The sequence below is a fragment of the Thunnus albacares genome, chromosome 22 (assembly GCF_914725855.1).
Source record: "Thunnus albacares chromosome 22, fThuAlb1.1, whole genome shotgun sequence".
Taxonomy (NCBI): domain Eukaryota; kingdom Metazoa; phylum Chordata; class Actinopteri; order Scombriformes; family Scombridae; genus Thunnus; species Thunnus albacares.
In genome coordinates this window covers 18,949,491-18,961,778 of record NC_058127.1, presented here as the reverse complement: position 1 = coordinate 18,961,778, position 12,288 = coordinate 18,949,491, and positions in this window count along the sequence as shown.

Sequence of the window (12,288 nt, the reverse complement as noted above, 5' to 3'; positions counted from 1 at the left end):
TGATGGCGTATATTCTTATCAAACCTAAGGATCTACAGCCACGCTAACAGCTCTGTGAAGCTATAACAGTGCCTTGTTAAGCGCTAACATCACTGTGCTAACATGCTGATGTTTAGCATGTAGCTTGTAATGTTTAACTGACAGAAGCGCATTGCCATCCATGCAGCGAGGGTTTTTAGCTCATCCTCCAGCAGATAAGTGATATTGCATGATATGAAAGCATGGTGACACCCTGCCAGCTTTACACTGGGCTGTTATGAAAATTATCAATCACTTAACAGAATAAATGAGGTCAGGAAGCACAATGAAGGACACATTCAACACAGAGATGATCACTTAACACTTGATATCAAATTCAGTTTGATCTACTAAACTGTTTGGATTAATTTCCACTTCAAATAACAGTTTACATGAATACATTTATTTTTCTACATCAGTGTTTGTGTTAATACACCTGCCTGCCACAGTCCAATGATTAGAAATTAGAAATTATCTTAATAAATGTTAGGAGGAAATTTGTAATGCATGAGCAAACATTTGGCAAAACAGAATATCCTGATGCCTGTCTTGCTTAGATATTTGTTGTCTGCATCATATCAACCGTTGTGACAATAAAATGACTTGTACATGATCATATGAGCCTGGATATGAATCTCATAAACAGGACTTAAACCAATTCACCCTCTAGTCTTAAGGTGTAACATGAGGATATTGTTGGCAACATTTGGATAAACAAGATAATGAGCAGAGACCAAAGAGGATTCAGAAAACACTCAATCAATATCTGTTTGCCTCAACAACAGTCATTATATAAGTCAGTGTTTGTTTTTTTTACTTGATGACAACAATGATAATTTGTTCTGCATAAATCAGTTTCTTAAGTGTCTTCACAGCACTCCAAACATCTCCAACTACTGGAACACATTATTATTTTTGTTTGATTCAGCTGCCTGACGACCTGAATGTGAATTAAAAGATTGTTTTAAAAGAGCACTGTGCCGATTTAGCATTGCACTTCTATAACATTGTCAGTCTCTTTTATCCAAGTATCAAAATTGACATAGCAGCACCAGCTATATTATCTTATTTATTCCATGTATTCTTCTTCCCTGTTAAAATCTGGTGCCTACATTACCCACAATGCAACTGCTTGAGTTGCATTGTACTACTAACAGTTCAGTTGGAGATTCAGGTGTGTTATGCTAGAAGCAGCTAATGGCTACAGAGGTCTGGTAACCTTACTTCTTTTTAATTCCACACCACCAGATTTATTTAACTTGGAGTCTTCAGCCCCAACCGACTCAAGTAACATCACTTGAGGCAGATTTCACACAGCTCTGGGTCCACAAAAGGTTGTATACAACTATTTTTACATATGCAAATACATAATTAAAGAAGAACTCTACTGATTCACATAAAGGTCAGTTTACGTGTCATGACAAAACTTTCTTCTTCTGTGTTTCTTAAGTCAGACAACATAACTATGATGATGTCATAGGGTTTTAAACAGAAAGCCTACATTGTAAACTGGTGGCAAGGAGTTTGAAAGATGCAAGCGGGGTAAGGGTATTAGGGGGGTTAAAGAAAATGATGCTGTAAGTGGCATTATGGGAAATGTAGGATACGGTATTTTGGGGACCAAACGTGAGGATACCTCGGCCTTTACTGCTTTGATTTTGACCGTTCTTTTTTTTAGTGGCCTCTTGTGAGTCCCCCAACTTTATGGAAGTCCAATACTAAATCACTGGAGGGCCCCCTTTAAAGGGTACATACAGTAAGCACCTCATAATTTCTGATATACAAACATGAACATTTTCCCGAAGAAACACTTGAAATTGTTACTTGTTATTACATTACATTCTCTACATTGGAGGCATGTGTGTGGGTTAAAATTGCAATAGTAAACTTGTTATCAATGCTCAAATGTCTTCTGCCAGTGTCATAAGCTGGTCACTGGTCCTTTATACAGTTGACATTAATCACTACCCAGTTTGAAGTTGTACACATTTTAATGAAGGAGTTCTCTGTAAATGACAAGATTTCACTTGATCTCTGATGTATTACATCTTGACTGCTTCTACTGGAGTCAGACCTTTAAATAAAACTGAAACTATTGATTTCCCAGTCAAAATGGGGCAAGGATCTGGATGTTGGTGCTGAAAATGGCACTAAAATTTATGCTCAGTCTGTTTCACCTGACTCCACTGTACTCGCACTGTAGTAAGCATTTGCGAAAACAGTTTGATGATTCATCTGGTTGAACTTATGAATGATCACACTAAAGGGATGCATCATATTGTATCAACCGTGTTACGCTGAGACAGAGTCTATGGCTGTCTAAACAGGGGATTAGTCTGGATTTCCAAAGGTTTTCTCTCTGGTGAATCAGCAACGAAAAGGTCAAATCAGCATCCCAAAGGGCTTGAATCACTCGGGCCTGTCTAAATCAAGCTAACACTGAGGCCACTGAATAGCTGTGTGATAGTGAGGGGAGAGACTGACCTAACCTAAATAACCTGAAACATGCTTTGTTTTATGCATTGTTGTCCTTATTTTAAAGTGTTTTATGTGTTCTTATGAAGCGTGCTCTGCTGCATATACAGTATTGCTGTTTCTGTTTTAATGTATTTTATGTGTCTTTTGTAGCTGTCATTACACCTGCCCACAGACAGCAGCTGAAAATTAGCCAAGATGGCAAAACTGGCACATTTACAGAAATGTCTATTAATGTGCACTGTCCCTGTAACTTTAAACTGTATAAATAAATAAATAAACTTCACCTGACCGATTAAATGTCTGTCTTTGACCAAGATGACACTAACGTTAAGTGTGCATAACTCAATTAAAATGGCCTTAAATGTAAATACATAGAATTGGCTGCTGCACATTTGTACTTATTTCTCCTCTTTACAGCTGCACTAATCAACATTCTTGTATTAACAGTGGATTGGAAACTATGTGTAATGTGAAAGGGGTCGCTCATAGTGACGACCCCATAGAAAATTATCACTTGACTCTGAATTTCCCCTCAGCTCTACGGAGCAGTTTAGCCTCTCTCAGCCAATTGTTTTGATTTTGCAGGATGCAACTTTACTATTGTGGCTCAGTCTCACCACTCTGATCTAGAGCTAGAGAACCAGATATTTCCCTTAGAGAGAGTGAATATTGGACTTACATTCATCAGGTCGCCTGAAACTCTAAATGAATGCTAATGTTGCTCTGGATGTGTAAATAGGTAATTGTCTGTTACCATGTTAGCCTAAACAACATTATAAGGAGATAATATGTCAATATAGTGTTCCAAGCGTTTTCTCTCTGGTGAATCAGCGCTGCAAAGGTCAAATCAGCATCTCAGAGGGTTTGAATCATTTGCTTCCTGCACTGCCTCCAAGTAGCCAATACTAAATCAGTTAGTGCAGGTTTAAAGAAAAGAAAAACCTACATTGTCCTAAAACCACACCACACTACATCTATACTCTGGTCTCTTACAGCAAATAGAGGATCTTACCTCTATCTCTACCAGAGAGAAAAATGCTCTCATGCTGTCAATTACAAACACCTTTTTTAATTATAATGGAGAGCACTGAAAGACATGATGTCCTCAGGTATGAAAAGGATAATACAATAAAGATCTTGGCTGCTTTCACAGTGGTGCTATCCCATTATTATTTTTTGAAAAGCAGGATGCTTCTTTGACTATTGAAAGGAACCAATAGCTCAATAGATACTGAAATGATAACTGCATTGAGTAGATTATGCTTATCTGTGCCAGTGTGTGTTTTCAGGTCTTGATATCAGCTCAAAACATGCAAAACAGGTTTATAAAAATGTCACATTATCACTCTAACATATGATGTTCATTTGGGTTTATACAATATAGCAAATCTGAGGGGTTAGCCTCTAAATGTTTACAGGGTAGGACGAGGTCAACCTGCAAACTCTCTTTGTTTGTTCAGTTGTTCCAGTAAACCAGTGAGTGAAAAACAAAAACTGCCTCAAGGCTAATTATCTCATCAACATTCACCTATGTTTTTTTTAGCTGTTATCTAACCTGGCAACATGAGAAAGAACAGTATCATATTTATAGCGCTGGCCAGAGGGAAGACGTTGTTGGAGGTCTATATACACACATATACACACACATACACACACACCTGGGACCTGACCAGCACAACCACTGTGTTGTTGGCCAATAAACAGCTCTACTGTGGTTGCCTGACTTGCTTTAAGGCACTTTGGGGAGAACAGAGTCGGGAGAGGAGAGTGATTTCACTTGCTCTGCATTTTAATCCAAGTGTTCATCAGCACATTCACTTTCGAAGACTTTCTAATTAGCGGGGGAAAAAAATCCAAACTTTCACTCAGAGGTTTAAAATGTTTTTACTCTGTTTTTTTTTTTTTTCCTTCTTCCGTTCTTCTCTGTCAGTTTTCTGAACAACGAAGTGGCAGCTGTTATTCCCACAGCAACCCCACGGTAACCACCATGGCGAGACACGTCTCCGTCCTCCGCTGGAGGAGAACGAGACAAAGAAACGAAGAATAAACACAACAGTCCTGAGGGAGAGATAGAGGAGGTAAGAGAAGAAGAAACAACAGAGAGGAAGATACGGTGAGAGACAAGAAGAGAGACAGACAAGAGGGAAAAAAGATGGAGAGTTAGAGTGCGTGAGGAGGAAGACGGATGAAAGACAGAGGAGAAGAGTGTGAATGTGACCAGAATTTGAGACAAATAGACACGGAGAGAAAGCAGTGAACAAATGGAAGCATAAAAAAGAAATGATGGAGTCAGTGCTGACACAGATTCATCCTGTGGGATGAGGAAGAAGACAGGAAGTGACACGCTACATTGAACGTCTCTCATCTCCTGGGTCCAAATGTTTACCTCCACGCATAAAATGATTTTGACACTTTTTAGTCGGTTAATTGGCTCGCCAGTTTTTACAAACAACTTCAATTTGTATTCACTAAACAAAGTGTTGTTTCTCATGAGAAAAAAAGGAGAATTCTGTTTCAGTCATTTTCAGATATGGAAAGAAGAAAGAGCAGAATTACAAGTTGTTTTATAAATTTGAAAGATATTACCATGAAATTTTGTACAGACATTCATGTTCCCCAGAGGATGAAGAGGACAAAGCCCTCTGACTTTGGTTATTCCCCAACTTTTCCTTCAGTGCCACCATGAAGTTGACACTTGTGGTTTTGAAATGTCTTAACAATTAATTTTGTACAAACATTCATGTGTCCCTCAGGATGTACCGTAACAACTTCGGTGATCACCTCACTTTTCATCTACCATCATCATCAAGGTCAAAATCCTGGTTTATGACCAAATACCTGCAAAACAATGACGTTCCCATCAGCCTCAGTTGTACTTTGTGTTTAATGCTAACGCACAATATTTTCTGCTATATATTAGCATGTTAAAGTTGTTTCTGTGAGCATGTTAGCATGTCAGCAATTAGCTCAACACTGTTGTGCCAAAGCCTCACAGAGCTGCCAGCATGGCTGTAGACTCATGGGCTTGTTTCCAGATAAAGGTTGTTGTACTGATAAGAAAGGACATCATCTCTTCTGTACCATTGTTCTTGTTAAAGGATTGAGTTTCAGTTGAAGACTCATATTAGCTTCAACTGAAGTCTTCAGCCTTCTAGATTTGTGGCATATCTTCCAAAATCCAAAAGCATGTAATTCCCAATGTGCCAATTTAATCCATCTTGTTGTGCTTGTTGGAATGGACGACATCTGACAATACCTGTAACTTTCCGAAATCTAGAATCAGATAATCCAGGCTGGGAAGGCTTGATAAAGCACTAGTTCCTGTGACGTGTTGTTCGACCTGGTCAGAAGGCAAAAGTGTTTATAGCTGTTCCAAACAGCAGCACATAATGTTTGCACTTGGTTATACACATAATAAAAGCACAAAATAGTTGTGTAAAGAATTTTTTAAAAAGTGCTTGAGAGGGGAGTTCAAAGTGGGTGCAAATGTTGGATCTTCTGTTTTAAAAAGCGTCCCCAATTCTGGCATCATCTGGTATCTGATGGAGTATAATGGTGCCTTCACACCCACTGTGAAGTGCAAAAGTACTATATCAGCTGATTAAGGCAATCTAGGCCACCAACCATACTGTATAACCCCAGGCTACAATAAAGTTAAAACTTTGATAAAGCAAAAATCACCATGAATACATTTGGAAGCCAACTGCACCTATGGGGAAACATAAACTAAATTCCTTATGTGTTTTCATACGTTTGATTTGGCTGCACTTCAAGATAGAAGCTGACAGTAATAATTAAATATCTCCTCCCTCACCTCCTCCACATCCCATGCTTTAATGTGGATGTTGTTGCGCACTGACAGCCAAATACATGCCCATTTTCTATATAAATAGCTCAGAAAAGTATCAGATATCACAAGAGGTTCAAATGTTTAAAAAGCCTTACCGTTTACTTACCATTGGGTGCCCTTGTAAAAGAAAAAAAAGGGAGAAAAAAGACAGAAACAAACAGAGAAACAGAGGGAGATAAAAAAAAAAATAAAAGAGGATGGCCAGTGCAATTCAGAGAATTGTGAAAGGATAAAAAAAACAAACAGCAACATCAGCGAGAAAGGAGAAAACGAGAGACAGACAGACTGGAGTGAGAGGATAAGGGGGATAAAGAGAAAGAGAGGCAGGGAAAGCGATGCAATCAAAGACAGAGAGCTGACAGTGGCTGCAATTGAGAAAGGATAGAGAGGAGGTCTGGCGAACAGGAGGGATAAAGGAGTTTGGGAAGAAATGAGATTGACAGGGAGAAAGAGAAATGGGAAGATGGCAAAATAAAGAAGGATGTGTTGAATCAGTGAGAGGAGGAGGAGTGGAAAGATTTGTTTTCTATAGTAAGATACAAGACTATTTTGAGCAAAGCTGGCTGTATATGTGAGGAGGAGAAAGAAGAATTTGTTGTATCTGAAAAAGAAGAAGAGGAGAGAGGACGATAATGACGCTGGTGAAAGCTCACTTTACACACGTAGCCGGAGCAGATTTCACATGACAATTCATTTATTGGGTTACGGACATTTTGAAATGACGCAGGTGACAATCAGAATACATTACTGACTCCATATAAAAATGTGCATAATCTCCCGAACCAATTGCCTCCTGTGAGACTCTTTTGTGATGCTGATTACTGAGGATTTGCAGCAGGTAATCAGTGATCTGCGTTGGATTATATTTTCAAACTAACCTCTCTGACCCTGCCAGCAGCAGCAGGGGGATGAGGGAGGGATAGGAAGAAGCATGTGAGAGAGAGAGAAAGAGAGGAAGAGGGAGAGATGAGTGAGGAAAAAGTCTGGATTAGAAGCTGCCAGTTGGATACTTGGGCAGCTAATGGTGTTACTTCCTGTCTTGCTGAGTGAGGGTGTGTGTCCAAATTAGGTTCATTCACACTTCCGTGGCTGCACAATCCGTTTTTAACTGATGGTGTAGTTACACTTTCACAAAGAGAGTCTCCTCTCAGCATGTGTGTGTGTGTGTGTGTGTATGTGAGTATGTGTGTGTCTAAGTAAGTCATCATCATATTGATCGAGAGCACAAAGCTGCCCAGGAGCTACAGATCGAAAGGAAAGTAACACACGCATTAACACATACAGTAGAGGACAGTAGAAACACACACACACACACACTGTGAAGCACTGCTGACGCGCTGTGTGCTCCCTTATACATAAAACGACTCCTGTTACAGGGAGAAGGCTTGAAGCTGCTTTCTCATAATGATACATCAAAGCAATAGTAATATAGTAATACGTGCATAATTTGAGCGAGTGATGACTGACGTGTCTATTCCTCAAAGCCCACCAGGTTATTCACATTCACAGTCTGATGTATTTTTTATTAAGACCAGTTATAGCTGCTGCTGCCCCTTGTGATTATTGTTAATATTGGTTTTGATCTCATTGGTAAATTGTCTTTTCTCTTTTTTATAGAGAGGTCAGAGGTCAGACTCAGCTGCCGAACAGCAATAATGCAGCTTAGTGAAAGTTCAATGACAGGGACAATCATTCAGGATCACTCTGTTCAGATTTTTCTTAAATTCACTTTTTAAATAACTCTTTAAATCCTTCTTTCATCCTTCAGTCTCTCATGACTGAAGCAGTGAGAGATCCAACAGCTACGTCTAATCTGTACAAACTTCAGGTATGAATCAAATACGACGTACTATATAGTTAATGCATGATATCCAGTTTGCACAATGCAGTGTGTATTCTGTGTTTTGTCAGTTTCTGAGTGTGCTAAGAATAAGTGTTTGATTTAAATACTGAAAATACACATTTGAATTTGAATTTCCAGATACAAGCTGCTGCTCCTCCTGCTTCATTGTTTGTCATATGATGATGATGATGATGATGAGGATGAGGAAGCATCTTCTGACCAGATCATTTCCATGATTACATGAATATGATGTTTTTTCCAACTGATTCAAGTACTTTTAGACTACATATGCTTACATTTAACTACTTTCACTCATCCTCCAACTGATATTTATTCCTGCAGTGTGGAAAAGGCTTTGAAACAGCATTATTTCACTACAGTTACTGTAATTTCCTAATAATTTCACAGGAAGATTCCTGGAAAGAAGGATTTAATCTGGTGCTAATTGTATGAAAAATAAAGATGGTGTTCTAAGATAAGTCCTTTAGTTACACTTTAGTTGGTTGCATTTGTAAGACGTTTATTATCAGATGAACTTCCTTGAAAGACAAGATAAATTTGCATGCAGTGCGCACACTAAAATACTGTGCTGTAAGTGTGTAGTTTAAACACCGCAGACACAGCTAGTGTCTTGCTCAGTGGCACTTCAGTAAAAAGAGTGCCTTGCAGCTTGAACCCAGTTTCTCTGTCTCTGAACAAAGAGTGTGAAGGCAAAGCTGAGCCTTACATCTCTAGTCTGTCAAATTCAATAGACTCTAAACACATTACACAGTAAAAAATGTTAAATAATAGACGCTTCTCATTACAAATGAATGGGAGGCAAGTGACCAAAAGGAACTCTGAACATCACATCCATGACAAATGAACCAAAAGCAGGAATGAAAATGTTGCACCAATATGAAGTTTTGAAAAGAAAAGAAAAGTGACGGTACACAAACATTCTCTTTATCACAAAGAAAACAACACCAGACGAGGTTCAGCTCCTTCAGGAGGCTGTGCAAATTTATTACTGAATGTTCAGTCTTATACTAAGTAATTATGAAGTAACAATGAAATATTACATCTGGATCATTGTATAGTATTCCCTTTATATCCGACAATCATATACTGTACATATACAGCATCAGCAAAATATCTACGGATCTTGTCTAATGTATGTCGCATGCTGTCTTCTAGTCTCTCACTATCTGAAGTATACAAACAAACACGGCTGCTGCTTTTAATTAATTTAACTAATCCAAAAGTAAAAGATGGTCTCATTATTGGGGGGGAACTGGAGGGAAGAAAACAGGGCATTGGGGTAGAGAGGGAAAGCGAAAGAGAGGGAGAGAAGACATGACAGCCAGAGGCCTCGGGGTGGGCCTGAGGGAGACTAGTCGCACCAAATGTCTATTAAGCATCAAGTCAAGGAGTGTTTGTATGTGTAATGCTGAAGTGAACATTGTGTCAAATGGTAGGCTGCTGTGTTTGTGTCAGAGTATGATAGCGTGCACGTCTGTTTAAATGTGTGTTTTCAACATAAACAGGACAGAAATAACAGAGGTTAAAGCTCACGGCAGACAAGAAATAACCTCCAGGCTCCATTCTGGTGGAAGGAAAGTAGCTAACGGCGTTAGCTCTTACTGTCTGCCAAAGAAGCAGAGGCCAAAGTCTGAGCGTGTAATGTAGGAAACAAAACTGTCATGGTTAAAAATGGAAGTTAACATGATATCCAATTATGTTTCTAGGGACTATACTTGCTTTTTGAGAGATTTACCTCTCTTGTACAAAATCTGACAACATCACTGACTCCAGGATTAGGACCTTTGTAACTGTTGAATAGCACAAGGTGTACAAGCTGATGCTTTTTAGCATGTAGTATGTTAAGTAATGCTAGGTTGTCACAGATGAAGAGCATCATCCCAAAACCTTTTAGAAATGCTCCAAATGTAGCATTGTTCTTTTAATGTATGGCAAGTAGCGCTGAAAATAAAATACACATTTTCATCATTTGAGAAACATTAATTGATGTTTTCTACTTAGGGGCAGTGCAGCAAGCTGTAAACACAATACTGACAATTTCACCGCTTAAAAAGTTAAAGGACCACTTTAATTAACTTAATTTTTTTATCTCTAGCTATTCTAATGAGGGATATAGTGTGAAAAACAACAGTAGTTGTTGCAGATGTTCTGTGTCTCTGGGGATCAGTGGCTAAGTCTGTTGGTCTTCCAGCACCAGTGCCGTCATTTGACATGTAAAGTGACGTAGTTGGGGGCAAGAAAGAACTACAGGCTTCTTCAGCTTGGATGGTGCCTTCAAGGACAGTTAAAGGTGGGTCTCCCAAAACACTACCCTACCATAGGCAGCAATAGGGAAAAGCAGACCCTAAAATATACTATTAAATACTTTAAAATATCAGCATATTTGGAAGAAAACTAGTTTCTTGGTATGAGGCCGAATATCGCGCTGTGGAATCAGACACAATAGTGGAGGAGAAAGCGACCACTGGAGCTATAGTACAGCGGCAGCCGAAAGAGAGGCGCTGCAGCCAGGGGGGCTTTGCAACATCGCCCGGTGAGGATCGTCAGAGATAATGGAGACAGAACTGAAAACTCCGTGCTGCAACAAACTTCGTAGTGCTTTGGTAAACCTGACTTTGTTTTCTGACAAAATATTATATCGGACTTTGCCAACTCTGAATACAGAACAGCACATCAGCAAATGTGTTACCTGTAATTTTTGCAGCTGCTTTCAGCTTCAGCATTTAATTCCTGATTCCTTGTCGTCCAAAACAATAAAAGAAACTGTTTGCTTACAGTTTTTCACCCCTTCGTCCACGATTGTTTCCCAAACCACGCTGAAATGAGGACGGCAGACTCAGAGGTTTTTTGACTGTCCACTGGCAGCTCTGGCAGTATTCTGGCTTGTGTGCAACTCTCTGTAAGTTTGCAATGATCCACATTACTAATTCCAGCACATCGTTTGTTTTCGATCCTTGCACACCACTAGTACGATATATCCAGACTCGATAAGGAGAAACGTTTTGTAAATGAAAATAAGCCTCAGTAAAGAGATATAATACTTTGACTCTGCTAACCAGCTGCTCTGGTGGGAAACATACTCGCCCCCTGCGTTCCGTAAACATACGATCAGTAGTGGATTGGACAGGACCACACGCAATGCATTCTGGTTATTGTAGGATTCCCCCTTAAGAGCGAAATGGGGAATCTACAGCCTTTTTCTTAGTTTTCTGTAGTCATAGGGCACCAATTAAAAAAAATATTGCACATTTCTACTACATAGGTGACCTAGTTTTAAGAAATTATCATATTCACAGTGGTGAATTTTCCCTTTAAAAACATGTTAGCAAACAGTTGCCTACTTACAAATCCAGTAGACACAGCGTAACAATAGCGTTCATTTGGAGTTGTGTTTTTGGTCATTTGACAAGGCTCCACATTTTGGTCTCTGCCAACTCCTGAGAAAAATATTTGGCTTTATAGCTGCCCAGCATTAATTGCTAATTTTGTGTGGGCAGGTAGCGTACAGTGGGTTTAATAAAACTGTAAACAAACTTGAAGAGAGCAGTGAGAGTGAACCAAACCAGTAAAGTTGCGGGCCACAAAACCAAAACAATGAGCTGAAAGACACTAAAACACTGAGGGGAACTGCAGAGTCGGGTGATAATTCTCTGTGGGTTCATCACAACCAGTGACCCCTTTCATATTACATGAAATAATTTGATCCATTGGTGATATAAAAATAATGATTAGTGCAGTTTTACGTCTGATGTTAATCAACAGCTGAATTTTTTTTTTTTTTTAAAAAAGAACTTAATGAAACAAGCTGCACTGAAGGTCTCACAGGAAATGACATCCTATGCCATTGAAAGTAATTTCAAATTCAAGTACTTTTGTGTATTTTACAAATCAAACTAGTCGTTATATCTTACTAACAATCCAGTATTAGAACAGCACTTTCAGATTTTATCACTAATTTCCAGTCTCACAGCTAACAGCTGCGTGCTGGTCGATCTGGTGTCAGTTAAACACCACTGCAGTCCTTTAACAATGAAAACATATTAGAGTGATTCAATCAAGACAGACAGTATCTATTGTA